This window comes from Acipenser ruthenus, chromosome 18, assembly GCF_902713425.1.
Source record: "Acipenser ruthenus chromosome 18, fAciRut3.2 maternal haplotype, whole genome shotgun sequence".
NCBI lineage: Eukaryota > Metazoa > Chordata > Actinopteri > Acipenseriformes > Acipenseridae > Acipenser > Acipenser ruthenus.
Genome location: NC_081206.1, coordinates 6,343,157 through 6,366,045, shown reverse-complemented (window position 1 = coordinate 6,366,045; position 22,889 = coordinate 6,343,157).

Below are 22,889 nucleotides of genomic sequence, written 5' to 3'. Positions count from 1 at the left end.
CACTGGATTTGTATTAAATGGAAGTATTGTTCGAAATATAAAGATGTGCTGTATAATGCACACAAGTCTGGATGCATTAATAGGTTTCTTTATCGCGGTGTCTTATGATTTAAAGTAACCAGGCTTCTATTGGAATACAGTTGTTTTCCAGTCATCATAATCTCGAATAAAAGAAACTACTGAAAAACAGTCATTAAATAACAACTTCTAACAATAGACAATATCAATTTAAGAAAAACTGCATTCTAAAATAAATAAATAAATAAATAAATAAATGTATGTGATAAAGGACGCCAGTTTCTGTTAACTGCATTGGTTAAAAGCAACACGTTGTGTTGTCCCAATCATATTGACCTTAAAAACAAACGTTGGACCTAATCAGACATATATTTTTAATATGACAAGTTCTGTGTTAATTTAAAAATGTGTCCTTAGTATTTCGTAATATTATGACACTATGTTGTCCATATTCGTATTCGTATTCTTACTTCTGTTCTTATATATATTCTTATTATTGCTGCACAGGTAGGTGCTAATTGTATTACCTGTATTGTATAGCAATGCTTCTGAGTATGCAGACAATCAACCAGTCATAAGTTTAGTCAAAGCAGCTCGTTGACATTATTATTATTATTATTATTATTATTATTATTATTATTATTATTATTATTATTATTATTATACAACGTTATATCATTGACTCCCACTCGTTTTTAATTTTTTTTAATTTATTTGTTCATTTGCCAAATTGTCAGGTTAAATATTGTAAATTCTGTTTTTATTTAATTATTAATGTATTTTTCTTAGATACTTATTAGGATTTTTCCTGGGTTTCAGTTTCAGTAGATGTCGCCAAACACCAATAAAACATTTCAGCCGCTAGGTTTGATCTGTGTTTGTTGATTTTTAAAAAAATATATATAACGTGCAGTATAACATTTCGATGCTAGTTATTATGCAAAAGATACTGACCTATATTTTTGATAACATGGGGCGGATACTTGCTTCTCTCTGAATACAACTTGGAATATCGATGATACCATTTTTTTTCAGCAAATCTCACAAATCTCATCTTAAACAAGATACATATTTCACTTGTGTAGTGTGCTTTACCCATGTATTGTTGTGCACTTAGTCTTGCCTCTGCAGATATGTACAGTAGTTTACCCTTGCATTTATCAATCGATCAATCAATATTTATTTTATATAGCGCCTTTCATAGCCACCATCACAAAGCGCTTTACAAGATAATGAAGATAGATGCATTAAATACAGGGCATAGTACATTAACTACAACATTAACAAAAAAATAACACATTTCAAAATCGAGTATTTATGTTGCGTTGTACATACGTATTTTTCATAAGCAAAATAACACTTTAGATAAAATGCGTCCGTTTGCTAACATGTTGATTAAACTAGCATGCAAAATCCTGTCAAGCAAGTCCTTTTGACATCCAGTTTTAATACACACATTCAATCATTCTGAATGATTGCTTTTTGAACTTTACACTTTAAAAATTAAATATAAAAGGCGCAGTGATGAATATATAGGAAAATACATTTTTTAAAACATCTGTCAGCTCCTATCCTCAAACCATACTGTGCAGCCCTTTTAAAAGTGTATTATAGTTAAATGGAAACTACATGCCATGCTTTTACTGGTATACTGCAGTAAATATGTAAACTTTTTTTTTTTTTTTACAGCATTATCCTGTAACTACACGTTTTATTTTACCTAGTCCAAATAGAATATCACTATAGCTTCCTATCCAGTTCTGTTTCATCAGTTAGTGGCTGCATGCATTCTGCAGTAAGATGAAAGACACATTTCATATTCTGTGTGGTGCACTGCTCAGTTGCTGTGTTTCTGCTCCCTACCCTGCTGCTTTTTAAGCTCTGTCCCCTGGGTTTGCCAATATGTTGGTAACCCAGGTGACACCACATGGCAGTCATGGTACAGAAACCTGATTGGTTAAGTAAGTAATTAAAAGCTAGATAATGGGAAGCGTCTATTATTTATTAAAATAATCAGATCAGTAGTACTTTCATAGACATCATCATTTTTTTCCTATTAAGTGGGGAGGAAGTAATGGGCAGTAAAAATAAGTTTGACTTCGTCAGTGTTAACTGATTGAGGAAACATCTACTGTATATAGTTGCATATAAAGTTATTATCTAAACATGCCATCTACTTTTCTTACAGACAGGAAGTCAATTTAGCTGTGTTTTCTGTTGTGGCGCAATGTATTTTGAGTGTGTTTTCTTTATAAATGGCTGCCACCAACCAGGGGGGCTTTACTGTGTATATACTGTAACATGCACCATTGCAGTAGATGAACTCATTGCATAATTGGTTCATACTTGTGCTGACTCCTTTTGACAATGCAATCTCCATATTTACCAGTAGGTGCCACTAATTCCCACTCCCTGTTCTCGAGGAAACAACCAAAGCATTTTATTCTCACCCCCCCCCCTAATAAAATGTATGAGAAATGAACATTTCTGCTTCACAATTGATGTAAGGGATGACTGAAAATGCTTCAGGTACTGAAGATAATAAAATATATGATTTTAAATGTTTAAAATATTGTCACACTTTAAAGGCTGCTGATTAAAAGTGTAGGTCTTAGATTTTCTTCACCCTTTAAAAGCTTAAGAATTCTCTAATGAGTTTTAAGCGAGCTACAGCTCTATCTTTCAAATGGTCTCTGAGAGCATTTACAAGTTTTAGGCCTGTCAAAATCCTTTCACAGTAATAACCTGTCTTGCTATTCAGTCTATCCCTCTGTAGAGTAATGCAGGGAATGACATGTGATTTACCAGCAGTTGATCTAATAAATTGTAGATAATTGTTACTGTCCACAGCTGCAGTCCTTCGTCCCAGATGCCACCCATCAAAATGGTATATTTGAGTTAATGGTTAAGCACTCACTACCTCATTCTTATAACAGACTGATGGAAGGAGGCTGAAGCCAGGAAACCCCAACTGAGGGTGTTACAAAAGCACCTTAGCTGTTCCTTGCTAGCTCTGTATTTGTACCAATTTTTCCAAAACTTGTAACTGTGTTGTAAATGCTTTGTGAATATGGCCCAAAATGTGCTATTGTAGCTATCTCCACAACTGGAAATTCACCCTTTTCTTGCTCTGAAATTACACTTTGTTAGGATGTGATCTTACCTTTTTCAATCCGGCGTGTTACATCAAATTGAGCTACATGCCATTATACTAAGGAATTAGAAAGCACACACACCCTGGTGAAACAAAGGCATCAGGCTGGTTCCAGGGATGGAGATGTAATCAATTGCAATAAGGCACACATATGACTGCCCTGACCTCCACAGTGCAGGAACCCCATAGAGCACCAATAGGATTATTATCCTGACAGGGAACCCAATCTGTGGACCACACCCTGGACAATCTGCGGGAATGGAAGGGTGTCATCTGGAAAACTCAGATAAAGGTGTGATACAGACCAGTGTGGAGTAGTGGTTAGGGCTTTGGACTCTTGACTGGAGGGTTGTGGGTTCAATCCCAGGTGAAGGATGTTACTGCTGTAACCTTGAGTAAGGTACTTTACTTACTTTACTACACCGATAATTAGTAAAGAGAGTTCACTGTCAGTACATTATGGAAGAAAGTGAATGCTATTTGTCTGCAGCTTGTATACCTGGTTATGCTAGTGGCCAATCAAGAACCATTTGTCACACAAACACACTTTATTAGGTTCTAATTACAGTGAGACCCCTTTCGTCCTCCAGAATCTCTTCAACTCTTGTCCTCTGTAAAAACAAAAATATATATATTAATAACTAAATGAATAAAAGGAGGAAGAAAATAGCTTTCTTAAGATTATCTGAAAAAATCACCACGTGTAACCTGGATCTAAGGCTAGAGAGCCAGACAATGCTTGTAAATCAGAATATAAGCAGGATTCATCTAGAAAAGAGATGTGTCTCAACAAGATGTATGAAGACTCACTTGCTGTTTTAGCACCCCCACCAAAATAAAATTGTACTTTGGGCTGTATTCATAAAGCATTAGCATTCCACCACTGGACCACAATAACAGCTTAACAGCACACCCTGTATTACAGCCCTCTGAATACAATACAGTATAAACAAGAATTTATATTTGTACTGCTAATGTTCAGAGCACTTTGATAGCTTCACTGATCTGTAAGTTTAATAAATTATATATCTCTTATAGAAATAAAAACTATTACATGTTGCTGAAAAATCTTTAAAATATCAAAAGGCAGTAAACATAACACTGGCCATGAGATTTCAAATGTATTTAAATCTACTAATACTTCTGTATAGAAACAGTCGTTTAGTTATTTGCTGACTACTATATAACCCACTGTGGAGATTGCTTTTGCTTCATTACATATTGCTTACATCTCCACCCTGGGTCATGTGCACATGTGTTTGACATCTTTCTTTTCTTGGTATGTGATAAATGTCTTGTACACTGCATTCCATTAATGCTGCTCTCTTTTCAGGGCACCCGTACAAATTATTTTAAAAACATCCTTCTACCCAGCAAAAGAGCTGGGGCTGTTCAAGTTGTCACTGAGCTGTTCAAGTTGTCATTGCCACAATGGATATCCTGAGGAAGGGGTTTCTGAGCAACTTCCTGAAACTGAATCTTTTAACTGTTTTGTTCTGTATTCTTTAACACCGGCTGAAAAGAGGAGTCAATTTAATAAAATACATATTATTCAACATGGGAGTACATGGATTGCATTGCGATTGTTGGATTTACTGTGATTATTCAATATAACACAACAAAATACAATTTTGTTCATGAGTGTTAGCTAATATTTCCTATATCAATTCCGTACTAATGTGTTTCTGCTACATTGCATTTTGCACGGGTGTCAGTATGTGTCTGCTAAAGCAAACACAGGCTGACTGCTTTATTGCCACATTCTTAGACATAGGCAAACATCCTGGAGCATTCCAAGGGAGGAAAAAAATACAAATTATGAGAGTGTTAAGAACACAGTATGACAGATTTAAGAACTCAGAGCACAGGGCTATAAAACTATACTAAGAAAAGGAGAGAGGGGAGATGAGGAATTATTAAAACTAATAGGTAATACTGTAGGTCTCTCTGAAAACAACAATAAAAAGGACAGAATGCCCACTTGAAGTGTTTTTGCTAGCATCTGGAGCTAGCAAACATGTTTTGCTAGCTCAAGTTACTAGTATCACAATGACAAGCAATGCAATGCAATAGATCAAAAATCAACAAAGCAAAGTTAAGTTATAATTGGGAAAAGGTTAGCATTTCTGAGCGTGCCTTAAGCCTCACAGACCAGGTTCAATGTGATTACATATCATCTAAAACAGATATCAAACTTATTTGTTCTTGTTTTTTTTTCCATTAGAGTTCTGTAGTCAATGGAATTCTCTGATGGAAATGTTTTTTTTCTGCTTTGTTTTGATTGTTCTCAGCTGTCTAAACTTTGTGATGTCATAAAAGGAGAGGAGCAGTGTGGTCTCAGTTAAGTCTGCAAGGTTCTGGCATGGAGATAAGAGGTTGTCACACAGGGTGGAGTAGTCTGTTTGCCAGCTCATTTGCAATGGATCAAAAGGAAGGCAAAAATAAATAAACTATTTTAAAGTATGGCTTTTTTTTCTGAACACTGATCTGAACATTTTATTAGATTTTTAAAATTGGATCATTGCCTTGGCAAGGACCAGGGTTCCAAGGAACACATTAATTGTAGGCTTTTAAGTTCATTAAGAACATGAAAAGTTTGTTCCATCAATACCATATACACAGTATGTCATTCTTATAAGGTGACCCTTTATACCACAGAACTGGTTATAAAGTAGTGTGGTCATGGCTCCTATTTTGCTCCACTCTTCCTGGCGGAGCTCAAATAATCTCTTACATACGGATCCTGATTACATGGTTATAAAGTGGGAACACTGTCTTTTGAAAAATGACACTGGCTGCAGCTAGACATGGTTGAGGCAAGGTTTCCCGTCACTCTTCACAAATGCACCACAATCACCTCATGTCATCCAAGACAACATTAAACAGCTCCTGGGTTGCAAAGTGGTGTGTAGTACTGTGTTTTTGACCGGACTGTATACTTGCCTCCATTTTATCCAGGGAGTCTCCTGGGTTATCTGTGTCTAGCCTGGGTGGGAGTAGTAGCTCTAGCCGAACTGACTTCTGTGCTGTTGACTGGCATGCTATCAGATGATTTATTTCTTGAGCCTGAAATGAGAAGAGCGTCACTCCAGTCGTTATATTTCTCTCCTTGACTTGTTATTGGAGCCTGAGGCAGAACTTGAGGTTGTTCCATGAGAAAAGATTTTTAATTAAAAAGTTCCATTTCAATCAACCCTGTTCTCCGCAGTGCGCTTTAGTTTGCCCTCATGATAAACCCTCATGTATACAAAGTTTCTTCAGCACACAGCACAAAGCACCACTGACATAAGAAAAGAAAATTAAAGATGATACATCAGTAGAATGGTCAATACATGGCAAAAAAAACAAACAAACAAAAAAAATTTCTTCAAATATGGATAGCACAGTTATTATTGGATCAAATATTTACTTAATCCGAGGATACATCTGCCCAGGCCTGGGAAAGCTGAAGTTTCCTGAGTCTAGACAATAAATAGTTCCTGTTATCTGGATAGCCCTGCATTTGCAAGTACTAAAACAATATTTTCCCATGCTGGTAAGGGTAACGTGGGAACAGCAGTTACAGTTGCATAACAGCAACCAGAATTAATAGAAGGAGGAATAATTATGATTTATTGCATGCCAGAAATAGTTAACCCTTCTACCTGGCATCATCACCTAAAACATAATGATCAGCAAACACTTGATTAACTTTACTTACTCTCATGCTCTGGTATCGCAGCCTCATGATCCGGATCCTATTCCTTGCTTCAGCGGCCTTCAATTGGCCGATCAGTTTCTCCTGCTTCCCCAACGCCACATCTGCCTTTGGGTCAGCGGTTTTCATGTAGAGGTCCTGATGCTCTTTGGTGGCATGCTGTCTCAGCCGCTGCTGGGTGTTCATAACCAAGTTTAACACGTCCTTGCTGGGGTCTTCATACGCTCGGTACCGGGCCTTCTGCTGGGGTGCCATTTTCTTCATTTCCGCTGCAGTCACATTCTTCTTATTCCTTGGGATGAATTTCTCTTTTCTGGCTGGCGGTCCTTTAGTTGCCATTTCATTGCACTGCGATAACTTTTGGAAGAAGAAGAAGAAGAAGAAGAAGAAGAAGAAAGTGCTATTATTTACAATAGAACATTTTATGTTCGAATTTGGTCTTAAATACACAAGACTGTACTTGACATTCTGAATTCTTGTAGAATTGGCTGTCCCTCAGGTTAATCAGGGTTTCCCAACCCTGGTCCTGTCTTCTGCTTTTCATTCCAATTGAGTTATCAATTACTTAATTGAACCCTTAATTGAACTATTCATTAGCTTAATAAGACAGTTTTAATTGTTTTCAGCTTTTAAACAGTTGGAGATTTCAAGTTAACTATACCATTTTATAAGTAACTTGAAATCAGCAACTTTTAGGAGCTGAGGACAATTAAAAATGTATAATTAAGCACGTTATTAGTTCAATTAAGGTTTTAATTAAGTAATTGAGAACAGTTGGAATGAAAACCAGAAGACAGCGTGGGTCCCCAGGACCAGGATTGGGAAACCCTGGATTAAATGATCATGTCTACTGACTAACACAGAATCCTGGGTGCCCAAAGTGACTATACACTCTACTGAGCAACGTGTTCTGAAAAGTACAACCATACAGGAAAGGGATTCTACTTGTCCTGTGCCCTGAGTTTTAGAAACCTTGTTGAAACCTTACTAACGTGATCAGGTGCTAGCAATCAGGCCTTAAAATGATATAACGCAAAACCAAAAGCAATGCATTCACAGTGAAACCTAATACAGTGAAAGTAAAACGAGGGGTATAGTTAGCTACCCAGCTACCCTCACCTTATGTGTAAATATCTAGAAAATGAGATTTTAAACATTATATGTAACTTACCTTAATAATTAGCAGATTCGTTTTTTAATTTTTCCAATAATTTATTTACAGTGCAGTTAGGCCTACATCCATGCTAGTTTCCCGATAAATCTTGTTTACATACCTCGCTATGGTAACAGTCCAGCTGGGGTAGGGTTTGACGTCATGTTCTGCAGCACAGAACTGAACCGTGGCGCTGTTGCTTTGGATAGCCCGTGCATACATTGCACATTTAAGTGGCAACTCTAAACTCTTAACTACGGTGGCCCTGAAGTCCAAAACACAAGCAAATAAAAAAATACAGACAAACAAAAAATGTGTACCTGCAATTAAAAAAAAGCTTACCGGCAATTAAAAAAACGACTGCAAATACAAAAACAAACGCCTGCATCTTAAAATTTGTGTACAAACACAAAAAAAGGCTTACATATTAAAATGTGTGTACAAACACAAAAAAAAGGCTTACATCTTAAAATTTGTGTACAAACACAAAAAAAAGCCTTACATCTTTAAAAAAAAAAACAGCACCAAACAAATCAAATCCTATAACGGAAATGACATAGCCAAGTGGGCGGGTGTTGGTTGTGGAAAGACATATATCAGATCTCCGATTGGATGAACATTTACTCAGTTACTGTGTTCCTGCACCGTGGAAGCTGTCGTCTTTGTACAATTTTGGGTCTCTCTCTCTCTCTCTCTCTCTCTCTCTTTCTCTCTTTCTCTCTTTCTCTCTCTCTCTCTCTCTCTCTCTCTCTCTCTCTCTCTCCCCCCCCCCCATTTTCTTTCTATAAAAATATAGATTATTAATAAAAAATATTATTACCGTGGTAAAGGTGGGACTGAACAATGGAGCATACAAAATAGTAGCCTGCATTATAAAATTGTAAAAAGCGCTGAGCTTCCACACCACTACTACAGTCTATGTACAGCAGCTATAGATATATGAGTGATTACATAATGGTGTCACTGTATGAGGGATTCTGTCTTCCTTTTAAAAATGTAAATATTCCTATGTGTAAACTTTTGGACGAGCAGCGTATAAGTAGAGTGTAGGCTGAACTTGGGCAGAGAGGAGATGCCCTTTGTTGATTCCTCCTAATTATGAAAAGCTGTTTTAATAACGCAGTTAGATTTATTTTTTAACATCAATACAACTGTCCAAGTTGGTTACCATGAAAGCTTTTGATTATACAGTATTTATAGCACTGTTTGCAGTGAACACCCCGCTTTGTAAACGGAACAGTCAAGTCAAATTTAACGTGACCGGGGTTCCGCAAATGTCTCCATCCACATTGTTCCATGTTTTTACACTGTGAATGTGCTTTGACATGTGCACTTCAGTAGGGGAATATGTATTTTCTATTATGTATTGAGACTCGGGAGCTGTAATACTAATAAAAATGTCTTTAAAAAAATTATATTAGTGTTGTTTTTATGAAGTCCTTTAAAATGGACAATACATCCTAATCTAGAAAAAAAAGTTATATTTTTTAGTATTAAAACAACACTTCTATAAAATGTCACAAAGATTAACAAACGTGGACAGTTGTATTCATGTTATAAAAATAAATCTAACTGTTATTAAAACAGCTTTTCATAATTAGGAGTCAAAGGGCATCAAAGGGCATCTCCTCTCTGCTTTGCCCAAGTTCAGCCTACACTCTACGTATACTCATACAGTTACACACCGTGTAACAATTTTTTTTTTTTTTGGGTCCTGGGTAGTAAGTGTTATTTCCTAATTGCTTATGCCTCAAAAGTATAGAAAATGGCTATTATTCCCCACAAACTTTGCTTTTGTGACCAGGACAGTGATATTTTGAAATGTACCTATTTTCCAGAACATTCCAGATAGATTCAGTGCTGAGTAAACTTGGAGTAACTTCTAGAACTTTCTAGAACTTTCCAGTAATATAAATAGTAGTATAAATACAGGGGCCTTAAGCCCACCAGTTCAGTTTAGTTCCAGCTGCCTAAGTGGATACATATCTGCATTTTTCTGAGATGGCATCAAGAGGCTTGAAGTATGATAAGTACGGTTGGGAGGTCATAGGAGACATTCAAAATGGTGGCATTCCTGATGGGTCTCCAAGGCGGTTTTACCAAGAGAGAGAGAGAGAGAGACCCAAAAGTGTACAAAGACGAACCTGCGTGAAGCGAGCAACAGTTGCTGGCAACATTATGCAACTTCCGGTGAGAGGGTCGAAAGCGTATTTCAAAATAAAAGTCCCAAATAATCTGCTAAAAAAAATGCCTTACTGTATTTATCTTTATTTTTGTTTACATTGCTTATTGTATTTATATTTGTTTATTTTATTTAGATTTGTTTTTATTTCTATTCTATTATATATTTTGTATGTAAAAATCTGTCATGTGTAGATTTCATACATTCCTGAAAAAATTAAGGATTGTAACTCAGTAAAAGGGGGGTGAAATGTAATGAATAGACTCATAGTGAATAGAAAATGGGGTTGGTTGTGCCAGATTTACGTCACTGCTACTGTTGCTGGGGTTTTAGTAGTGCCCGGGCACTGAAAACATGACATTTTGGCTGGTAGGTTGTCTATTTCAGTCAGTCCTGAAAATTGAAATGTGTTTGTTTTTTTATTGCTTTGTTTAACATCATGAATGGCATTTGCAATTACTGTATAATCTAATGTATTTGCTTTTTTTCCTTTATATTTTTTGTGTTTGGTTGGGGTTGGACTTCCTCCCTTAAGTTTAGTAATATTCAGTGTAATATTTAGTGTATTCATCACACCTGCAGTCCTACCTCTCTCCTTCACCACACCTGCAGTCCTACCTCTCTCCTTCACCACACCTGTAGTCCTACTTCCCTCCTTCACCACACCTGTAGTCCTACTTCCCTCCTTCACCACACCTGTAGTCTTACTTCCGTGCTTTATACCTGTAGTCTTACCTCCCTCCTTCACCTGAGCTGTAGTCCTACCTACCTCCTTCTCCATCACCTCACCTGTAATCAGCCCTACTTCCTTATTAGACACCTTTTTTCTAAGACCGTTCACCCTTACTTCACTTTTTTTTATATATACAATCCACATTAATGTAATGTAATGCAACTACACATTGAAGAAATGTAATTCAGATAATAGCACAGAACTGACAATCACTCAGATTGTTTTGCATTTTTTATTGTCTAATGCCAAAGAACATCAAATTAAAACAACACAAATGAAGTTTCAATACTTACAGTCATCATCTCCAGGAATAGCTCCTCCGCTGCCTTCTCGGTGGTACCGTGCTTCACTTCCACCCACTGGAAAGGATCAGCTCTGCTGATTACTGGTGCTGACCCTCTCACAACCACACGTGGAGTGAGGCCAGGTTTATTATTATTATTATTATTACTTATTTCTTAGCAGACGCCCTTATCCAGGGCGACTTACAATCGTAAGCAAATACATTTCAAGTGTTACAGTACAAGTAATACAATAAGAGCAAGATAAATACAATGACTTTGGTTCAAGCAAGTACAAGTGTGACAAAATACAATTCAATAATACAGCAGATAACAGTGACAGTGATAGTTACAACAAGATATGATTAAATACAAAATACTACAGATTAAACACGTGGCAGATTACAGTACTCTGAAGTACAGGATTAAATGCAGTGAAATAGGGGGCAGATAAGAGCAAATAAAGCTAATTTAAGGAAGGGTGATAGTGTCCCAGGGGAAAAACAGAGGAGTTCTACAGGTGCTGTCTGAAGAGGTGAGTCTTAAGGAGGCGCCGGAATGTGGTCAGGGACTGGGCGGTCCTGACATCTGTAAGTAGGTCATTCCACCACTGCAGAGCGAGGGTGGAGAAGGAGCGGGCTCTGGAGGCAGGGGAGCGTAGAGGAGGTAGAGCCAGTCTTCTATTATTATTATTATTATTATTATTATTATTATTATTATTATTTATTTCTTAGCAGACGCCCTTATCCAGGGCGACTTACAATTGTTACAAGATATCACATTATTTTTTACATACAATTACCCATTTATACAGTTGAGTTTTTACTGGAGTAATCTAGGTAAAGTACCTTGCTCAAGGGTACAGCCAATCCCCCACCTGGGATTGAACCCACGACCCTCCAGTCAAGAGTCGAGAGCCCTAACCACTACTCCACACTGCTGCCCACATTGCCATAACCTTGTTATTATAACTGTTATTACTACTACTCTTGTTATTACATCATGTCCTGCGATATTATTATTTATTTCTTAGCAGACGCCCTTATTCAGGGCGACTTACAATTGTTACAAGATATCACATTATTTTTACATACAATTACAAAGTGCAAAGTGCACCTGTGTTTTGTGCCATATAGAAATTGTTTCAAGGCTGCTCATCGCAAGTAAAAATTCTAGACCGAGGGCCTATGATAGTATCTTTGTTTTTCTAATAGCATTATTTTGTATATTTTTTATTATGTTTTAATTTCAGGAAATGTTCTAAGATGTTCTGAGATGTTCTAAAATGTGTTTTCAACATGTGAATAAGAAAAAGTACACATATTCCTGACATTGACGTTTTTCTGATTTACCTGCTGTTTAGTCCCAATGTCCATTGGAGTGGACAACAAAAAAAACAATAAAAGATCTGTGCTAAAATCTAAATTTAGTTTGAGTCTCATTTCTAGTTGCAATAAGACTAGGAAAAAAGATTTAAAATATTTTTTTATGATTGAAAATAAATTTTGGACTGAAAGGGTTAATGGAAAAGTGCGTGGATAGTACCGTATTATAAAACGCATACATAGAAGAGACTTGGTGCTCAGTTGAAGTATGTAACAATTAAAGGAAATTACAGATGCGAAAAGTATGGCACATCTTTATCTAACCACCATGATTACCACGATAATAAAGTATTGCACACGCATATGAGACAACTAGAATTACTGTTGCAGATTTATAACAGAAAACTTTTATACTGGATACAATTTGAGATGTTTCTTGAGGATATAATTACATAATTTAAACATGATAGTTCAGTAAATAAGGTGGTTCAGTAAACCTTATGTTGAACAAATTAAATGAATATCCCTCTAGTCTTGTCTCAGTAAAGTCATAGTGACCTTCATTTTCATTATTTGGAATATCATCTTGTAACAAATATCTATGCCTTAGTTTCATAAAACCCAGACACGTGATTCCTTACATGCAGCTGAGTTAATCAGCTTTCATCACTGTACCACACCCTACATGCACACATTTGAACACACTGTGTTCACTTTCTTTTCACAGTACATTTCAGTGGATTGTGGTGGTATTGTAAAACTCCTCTATGATCATTGGAAGTGCAGCAACCACTTCCACTGTGCAAGACCTGTCCTTTATTACGAAACACCAAATTAATCAGCTTTATTATCTTCATGGAATGCACGAGTCAGAGGAAGTGCACATGATACGCAATGTGGATTTCAAAATACATCCTTCCATTCAAAATGAAATAATACTTTACTTTGAATACCTTGTTTCTTCTCAAACATGAGACTACGCCCAGGCACCTTCCTTTCTAAGAGTGTAGGGGCTATTTGGCGTTATTTATGCTACAATTATTTTCATTTTGAAACGTTGGTTTCACAGTTGTTTCCTCTGCATCACGGTCTCAACATACAAGAGAGGTTTAACTGACAGCACATATATGTATTTTGTACTTCTGGTTTTGCTTCTTTGAAACTACTCATTGGGGCTGAACTCGTGATTCGTGGGTGAAAGTTTCTCATATGAACCACCGAAGTGTTCTGTAAATCAGTTCCACTTGTCTTCTGTGACAGGAGTCCCACTGTGAAATAAATCTAGCCCACTACTGTGCTTACTGTGCTGCAGAGCGACTGATTTGGAAAAGATTGGTGAGGTGTTAGGGAGTTTATGACTGGTGTCTTATATATAAGTGATGACTGTCACAGAGACTGTCAAGTTTAAATCAAGCCTCGGAAGGGAAACTGAAATAAGGTAAAATAAAGTCCCTCTCATGTTTGAATATAAAACACAGATATTAATCTAATTTGTTAATGTAACTTCTATCATATTTGTAAATACTAAAATAAACTTTATAAATTCACTTTAATAAAATTACTTAGGTATAATTGAGTCCAATTACAATACAGAATAAGTGTCAGTTAATGTAACCAGACTTCAGGAAGATGTTTCATTAATCAGGAATTCTATCTTATAAACTCCAGCAAAATCGATTCAAGCAAGACTGAGCTGAACAATTTGTCTTGAACTTTTTTGAGGATCTTGTCAAGTAGATCTTGAGGGAACACTATAAATCACATACGAGCAGCACTACCTAATGACATTTAGAAAATAGTGCTGGGAATTGGAATGAAATTTAATACCAGCACTTTACCCTGCAGAAACCAAGCAGACCACTGCATTGCAGAGTATTGCACAGTCATTGTGAGACTCTCTCTCTCGTGAGAGTTTAATTTAATGGGTGTAAAATATTTAGCTTGTCCCTTTCCTGAAGCTTCCTGGAGGGAATCGGGGAGGCATTTGTATTGATAACAGGGGCTTTAAATCTATCCCTGCTCCTGCCAAATCGTAACAAAACCCAAAATATTTTCACTAGTCACCACCGTATATTATTTGGACAGTATTTAGAGAAGCAAGTCCAAAGGCAAACCTTCAGAGCAGATACCACTCAGTCATTATTTTAACTGATCCATCCTGTAACTAGGTGGTAGTTTATATAAATAACATGTAGCTTTATCACCTGTGTTATAGGCTTGTAATGCCTTTATTTCAACAAACTTCCAGACATAGGTCTCCCCAAGAACACTATACTACAAACATGTCAACAGTTGTGTTAAAATCCCTCTCAAAAAACTGCCTTGGCCTTTGCACGTTAATATCAATCCCGTGGTAAGTCCTAAACTGGTTGGAGGGCTCGCAGTTTGGGATTTTTCAGCTGGAAGTTAAGTGGTGTTTGTGAATCTTTCATTTGTGTCACTTCATGGTGTAAATTGAATCAAACCAATACACATCATATGCTGTATTGTTTTCAGTCAAAGGAAGTGTGTGGGCGAAACCATATCATCATGTGACAGAGTCAGCATGATTACCAGATAAAACTGTAGGAGATTGCGATGGCCTCATTGATCAATGTATTACCACCAAGCAAGCTGCTGCCTTAAGATAAATTATTAATGAAACAAAAGTGAGACTAAGTGAGACAAAGCCACTGACACTCCTACCATTACTGCCATCGTGCACCGAAGACACAGACACTCCTACCATTACTGCCATCGTGCACCGAAGACACAGACACTCCTACCATTACTGCCATTGTGCACCGAAGACACAGACACTCCTACCATTACTGCCATCGTGCACCGAAGACACAGACACTCCTACCATTACTGGCATCGTGCACCGAAGACACAGACACTCCTACCATTACTGCCATCGTGCACCGAAGACACAGACACTCCTACCATTACTGGCATCGTGCACCGAAGACACTGACACTCCTACCATTACTGGCATCGTGCACCGAAGACACAGACACTCCTACCATTACTGCCATTGTGCACCGAAGACACAGACACTCCTACCATTACTGCCATCGTGCACCGAAGACACAGACACTCCTACCATTACTGGCATCGTGCACCGAAGACACAGACACTCCTACCATTACTGCCATCGTGCACCGAAGACACAGACACTCCTACCATTACTGGCATCGTGCACCGAAGACACTGACACTCCTACCATTACTGCCATCGTGCACCGAAGACACTGACACGCCTACCATTACTGCCATCGTGCACCAAAGACACTGACACTCCTACCATTACTGCCATCGTGCACCGAAGACACTGACACTCCTACCATTACTGCCATCGTGCACCGAAGACACTGACACTCCTACCATTACTGCCATCGTGCACCGAAGACACTGACACTCCTACCATTACTGCCATCGTGCACCGAAGACACAGACACTCCTACCATTACTGCCATAGTGCACCGAAGACACTGACACTCCTACCATTACTGCCATCGTGCACTGAAGACACTGACACTCCTTCCATTACTGCCATCGTGCACCGAAGACACTGACACTCCTACCATTACTGCCATCGTGCACCGAAGACACTGACACTCCTACCATTACTGCCATCGTGCACCGAAGACACTGACATCCTACCATTACTGCCTTCTTCAATCTTTTGTAAGCTGCTGTAAGTTGTGGTTCTTTTATTTTCAGTGTTGTCAAATAAGTTCAACACTTTGGCTATGTTTACTTCCCTTTGTGGTGTTATTTTTGTCTTTGCACTTGCTGCCACCTGCTGGCTAAAGATTAATAAATGTTCAGTTAAAGTTCATTTTCATGTTACCCTTTAATGGAATGAAAAATTCTTATATTTCGGTTTGAAGGATACTGTATTTGTGTTACAGTACATTGTTTTCTATTTCAACTGAAACCAAGGTTATTTTTTCACAGTTTGAATTATACTAACTTACAGTTTATAACAGCCTTTTATGGGCCTCCTTTCCATGTGAACAATACATCTGCTCCATGTTGTCTTGTGTCAGATTACAGTTTGTAATGAATCCGGGGAGTTAATGGTACTGACATCAGCATAAGACCCACACTTACCTCTTGACCACAGCGCTTTCTCTTTGGTTGAATGGTAAATCGTTCAACTTTGAACCGTATGGTTCAAGGTTCATGTTCAGCCCTCCCTTTCCATTCCGTTCAGTGGGCTGAGATGCCAGTTCATTACAATTTGCTGACCAGTAAGATTTTTTTGTTTGAGTTTTTATATTTGATTGGTTGTTAACTGTGGTGTATTTGCTAAGTCTCCACTACATGTATAAGTAACGACTAAATACAGGTAAAACAAAGAAAAAAGGGTGTTAAACTAAATATGGGTGCAAGCTTAGGAATTTCAGTAAGCAGAAAAAAAGAATAAAAAAAAGCATAGAATCAAACCTACAGAGAAGCTGAAGATAGTGTGGGAATTACACAAAGGATAAAGCAAGAGAAATGCCATTGGTTTCAACATTTCAACAGTCAAAACCCAATGGGTTCATGTCACGTTCAAAAAGTCAACATGGTTATGGAACAGAGTATATGATAGTGATCTTCCCTTACTGAAAACACAGCAGTGAATACAGACAGTTCTGGGAGCTTACAGTGGGAACAGTGGTTTTATTTAGTGATACTAGCACCTATCTGCTTTAAAAAAAAAATTGGTAATTTTTTTTTAATGAATACAGTAAAAACTTAGATGTGTTGTTGTTCAGTTTTGCTATCTGGAGTAAGCAATAGTATTAATTATTAATAGAATTTATAAATAATAGTATCATAGTAAATAATAGTGTTAATAAAACCATACCAGAATAAAAATGTAGCTCGCAACATCTCGGCCTAGGCTGCTTTGGATAATAAATATTTTGAGATCTCCAAACAGAAATAACCCCTCCAGGGAATTATTTGTACTTCTTGTGTTTTGATTGCAAACATCTGTCCTTTTTTTTGTTTTGTTTTGGGTTTTTTTTACACACAAAAAATACATTTCCAAAAGATTCAATAATGAAACACAAGCTGTTTTTCAGACCGGTTCAATACATCTGTTTCTAATTGTACCAAATAAACCTAATTACTTTCTGTTGCATACCAAAGTAGTTGTACAGATATGCTGGTGGGTATGTAGCAAGGCAAGCTCAGTACTGAATGTTTAAAATAGTACATTTTCAAATAACCTACGAGATTATTAATCCAATTGTTAATATGCCACATCCCTGACAAACTCTAGCAAAATCCAGAGGAGGCTGTGTGGTCCAGTGGTTAAAGAAAAGGGCTTGGAACTAGGGGGTCCCCAGTTCAAATCTTGGCTCAGCCCCTGCCTCAATGTGTGATTTTGAGCAAGTCATTTAACCTCCTTGTGCTCCATCTTTTGGGTGAGACATTGTTGTAAGATGATGCATAGTTCACATATCCTACTCTCTGCAAGTTGCCTTGGATAAAGACATCTGCTAAATAAACAAATAATAATCTTTAGAATTTATTCAGTAACTAAGGGCTGGAAATATGGATTATACATATGCTACCATCTGTCTCCATGTTGCATACAAAGTCGCCTTTAAAGCTGTACAACTTTGGGCATACTTGCCAGAAAGTGGCTTTAATTTGTTAACTGCAGCAATGCTTCTGTACACGAGTTCAGCTTCCCTGAAACACACAGGACTGGCTGTTTGATTGCTTCATTGGTGAAGATATTAATCTACATCCAAGATCCCAATCTTCCATCTTTCTTCTCTTGACCACCTATTCAGTACCTCACTCCCTGTCACTCATTTCTATATCATAATAAAGACTGCTGATTTCTGTTAACCCTAGGATACAATGTTAATTGTAGCATGAGTTAAAGCCACTTTCAAAAAAGGACCAGATAAGAAAACCTATGACAATTATTTAAGGCTAACATTGATTGCTGTAAACCATCCAGTTATCCTTATCCCAGTTTTTGTTTGTTTTGATATTTGGTACTCATTGGAAAGCAGCGCCATACATTTTAGTATAGAAAAGTGTTATTTACTGTGATCAGTTGTATGTCTGAATATAACTTGAACCATGCATGCATTTAATAAGATCAAATGCTTTCAATATGGCTGGTGCAATATTTACACACATGCTTTTATAAACGATTTGACTCCTTAAGGGTGCAAGCATGTAAGCATGTGATCTAACAGTCCTTTATCCTCTCAAAGACAGGCACTAACTGTCCCTCTTAAGCAAGATCACTCACTGTCACAAAGACGGCCGGAGTGGGTGGCGTCAGACCAGAAAGGAATACACAGACAGACGGTGGTGATGAGAAGCTGAGTGCAAATGGTAGCACTCAGCGTTTATTAACAAAGTAAAAGGGTTAAACAGACAGAACAGAAAACAGGACACGGCACTTTAAGCCAAAATAAAACAGACAAACAAAACGCACCAACACTTAACAAACACGGTGAGTACAACACTTGTATTTACGTTCTTATTTATTTTAACTCCTCTCTCTCTCTCTCTCTCTCTCTCTCTCTCTCTCTCTCTCTCTCTCTCTCTCTCAAATTCAAATTCAAAGGTGCTTTATTGGCATGACCATTATTCACAGTATTGCCAAAGCAATGCATACACAGTACATCATCTGAACATTAAATAGACAATAACACTGATGAGAATAATAATGGTAAACAAATATAAATAATAACCACGTTATTAATAAGTTAACAATAACAACAATGAAATATAACAAGATTTGAACTAATGTAGAGTGCTCACTGTTTGTCCCTCAGGCTGTGACAGGCGGCTGTGTACTGGGCTGCCAGTTGGACACAGCTGGACTCCTCTCTGAGGAGGATTGGGAGTTTTTTAGAGTCTGGCAGGTCTGGGAATGTTTTGCAGAGATTTTTTATTTGTGGGAAGAAAGTTTCCCTTATTTCTGTGTATTTTGTACACTGCAGTAGAAAGTGCATCTCTGTCTCTACTTGTTGGAGTTGACAGTGATGACACAGCCGGTCCTCTTTGGGCAGCCAGGTCTGACAGTGTTGGCCTGTTTCTATGGCCAGGCTGTGCTCACTGAGCCTGTATTTGGTTAGGATCTGCCTCTGCTTGTTGTCTTTCACCCTGCTCAGGTATTCAGCCAGGGTGTAGTGTCTTTTTAGGGCCCGATAGCACTCTAATTTGCTTTGTGTTTTTGTGTGTGTCCCCCAATAGGTGAGGTAGTTTTGTTTGTGTTGTGTTATAATTTGGTTAACTCGAATTGTCTTTGTTGGAGCAGTGCTGTCCTGAGGCTGGTTGGTGTTAGTGTGTGTTAGTGCAGTGAGCTTCAGGACCAGCTGGCTGAAGGGACTCTTCTTTTGGCTCAGTTCTTGGTACTGCAGGGCTTTACTGTGGTAGGAGTTTGGGTTGCTTTGTTTTAGATGAAGCCAAAATTGAATTGCTCTTTTTTGTATTGAGATCAATAATGGATATTGACCTAGTTCTGCCCTGCACGCGTTGTTTGGTGTTTTTTTCTGTATTTGCAGGATGTTTTTGCAGAACTCTGTGTGCAGGGCTTCTATTGGGTGTTTATCCCATTTAGTGTAATCCTGCTCTGTGAGCGGACCCCACACTTCACTGCCATAGAGGGCAATGGGTTAGATAACACTTTCAAAAATGTTGAGCCAAATTGTAATGGGGAGTTTTATATAAAGTCGCTCTCGCTCTCTCTCGTTCTCATCTCTCGAACACCCAAACACGAGTGAGTCAAACGTGCATCTATATATACTGTTGTGCTGCGATTCAATTGCTAATTAGTTATTCACTTGAATCCCAGCACGTGAATTAATTAGTGCAACCTTGTGCTCACATATTATACTTTAAATGCACGTGAAGTAATAGTGTAATCCCGTGCCTAAATATAATTATACAATTTAAATCACACGTGTAACATAGACCCGTTTATATCCCGTGTACCAATCTCTATACACCAACATTAACACACACAACATACAACACGTAACACACACATGCACACAGGGGCGGGGCACATTGCCACACTCAGCCATGGCACAAACAGCTTGGAAATCAAGAAGAACCCCGTCTGAAAAGAAAAATGGGCAGCGACTTCCTCGGCACTCTAAAGGACAACCAATCGGTGCTTCTCTGGCACTTCAGGCATTCCCCAGCTGTCAGGAATTCACTACAAGTCAACATAACAATGTTTTAAAAGGTTTATTATCACGAGGATTATTTATTTTTGTAATTTGTACATGAACTTCACATTTCACAAACGATTCCCTGCATTCCTTCCAGGGTAAGTACATACTAACAGATACTCTCCCAGGCGAGTCGGTTGAATGGGTTAGTTTAGTTTGGGATGTCAGGAACATGTTTTCTTATCAGTATGAGTATTGAGATGTAAGCAGCCTATGGGAAGGCACTACTTCCTCTGGCTCTTCATAAGTTCCAAATGTCATTGCTTCTACAGCACATTTTTTTCAATGTGATGCAGACAGACCCCCTGAAAAGATGAGTCGTTTTTGTTTACTTCCAAACAGGTGAAAGTAAAACCGCCGCTGGCAAAACGCAGCCCGCTCTAGTTGTATTTACTGTAAGTACACAGCATTAAAGACAGCACAATCTGTTCAGGTGTAAAATACCTGCTATTTGTGTGCTTGTGCAGCAGCCACCTTCTGGGACACAGTTTGCCTACACTGCCATTTTACTGGATGACTTTTTCAGGAAACTGCTCTCAGCTCACAATGCATTTAGAGACAGATTTCTCACCCTTATCCCATGGGTTCCCAATCACGACCAGCAACTTGGTGACATATTTGTCATTTTTTTTTCGAAGGTTTGTCAAAAGGACTCCTGAAGATTTCAGTTTTTAATTTTTGCATCATGAAATGCGCATTGTACGAATTGCCTCAGCAACTCTATGAACAAAGCAACAACCTTCTCTTTGGCAGTAAGGCTAACAGCGAATCTGGGGATAGCATAGCACAGCTCATTCAATCGAAATTCCTCACCTCCAACAGTTTTTGACCATGTTGTCTGTATAAAAATGCCATCAATTTGAAAAGGCACAAACAAGCAGTATTGGAATCAAACACATTCTCTACTGCAGGGACACACACAGTGTGTGCTGTAAAACGTTAAGGTAAAGATGGTAAACATTATTTGCAAAAATCTGTTAATGATAGTGGCAGTGAAACCTTGACTCACAATGTGCTGAGGTGAAAGGGCAGAGCTGCAAAACCATTTACTGTTATTTAACAGAGTATATTACAGAGGACTGAGCTCTCATCCAGGTACAGAAATATAAGCAGGATTGATTTATCGACTTCACTGATTTGAATCAATCAATAGACGGCACATTGCTCAGGTTAGAGGGGATTGCTTCAGGCTCCAGATCTGCAGTAAACGCCTTTATCAGGAAAGAAAGATGAGAGAGGAAATGCGTCTGATCTCTTTGTATTGACCTTGTTACAGTCGACGCACAGATAGCTGATCTTATACGTGTTACAGTGTGATATACAGTAGATCTAGATTAGAGGCACACAGATATAGGTATAGTGTTATGCAGCCGAGCACAAAAGACTTTTACCACTGCTCAAAAAATTACATTTTTAATATAAGGTTCTGATTTTAAAACCCTGAATACTATAGGAATACAAACTCATAGGAATGACTATTTTTTTTATAATCACATTTCCAAAGTAGTAATAATATACTTGTGAATAATAATAGTGATACATATTATAAACACAAGTCCACAAAAGCGTACAGCTATGCATGTATTAAAGCTGAAAAAATACATATTTAATACACCCAATACTCCCAAACACCATACAATGGATTGAAAAGCATTTTTTCCAATAAGTTATATATATTGGATACATCTAAGCTGCTGCTTCCTTTGTTCATTGTCTGTTTCTTCTCAGCAGACAACTCTTTGGAGCTTGGAAAAAAGTTAATGAAAAAGAATGTGTAGATGTGTAGAGTACAGTATGAGCATCTGCTTAATGAAAGCATGACCCAGATCACAGTGACTTCTTAATGCATCTCCCAGTATCTAACCTTTACATCTTACGTCCTACATCCAGTAATATTTAGGTCAACTCAAGTGGATGTAGGATAAAAAGTATTGAGACCCATTAATTGATTACCCAAAGGTATAGATAAGAACCAAATAATAAATGATCATGCTATTCACAAACAATTTACAAAGGATCAGAATGTTATCCACCCACTGTGTGTACGCCTTGACCATCAGTCCAAGTAACAGGAGAATCTCAATCTGCTCTGCTTTGCTCGAACATTAGTTTAAAGCCTGTAATTACCTGGCATCTCAGCCCAGTGAATTGAATGGAG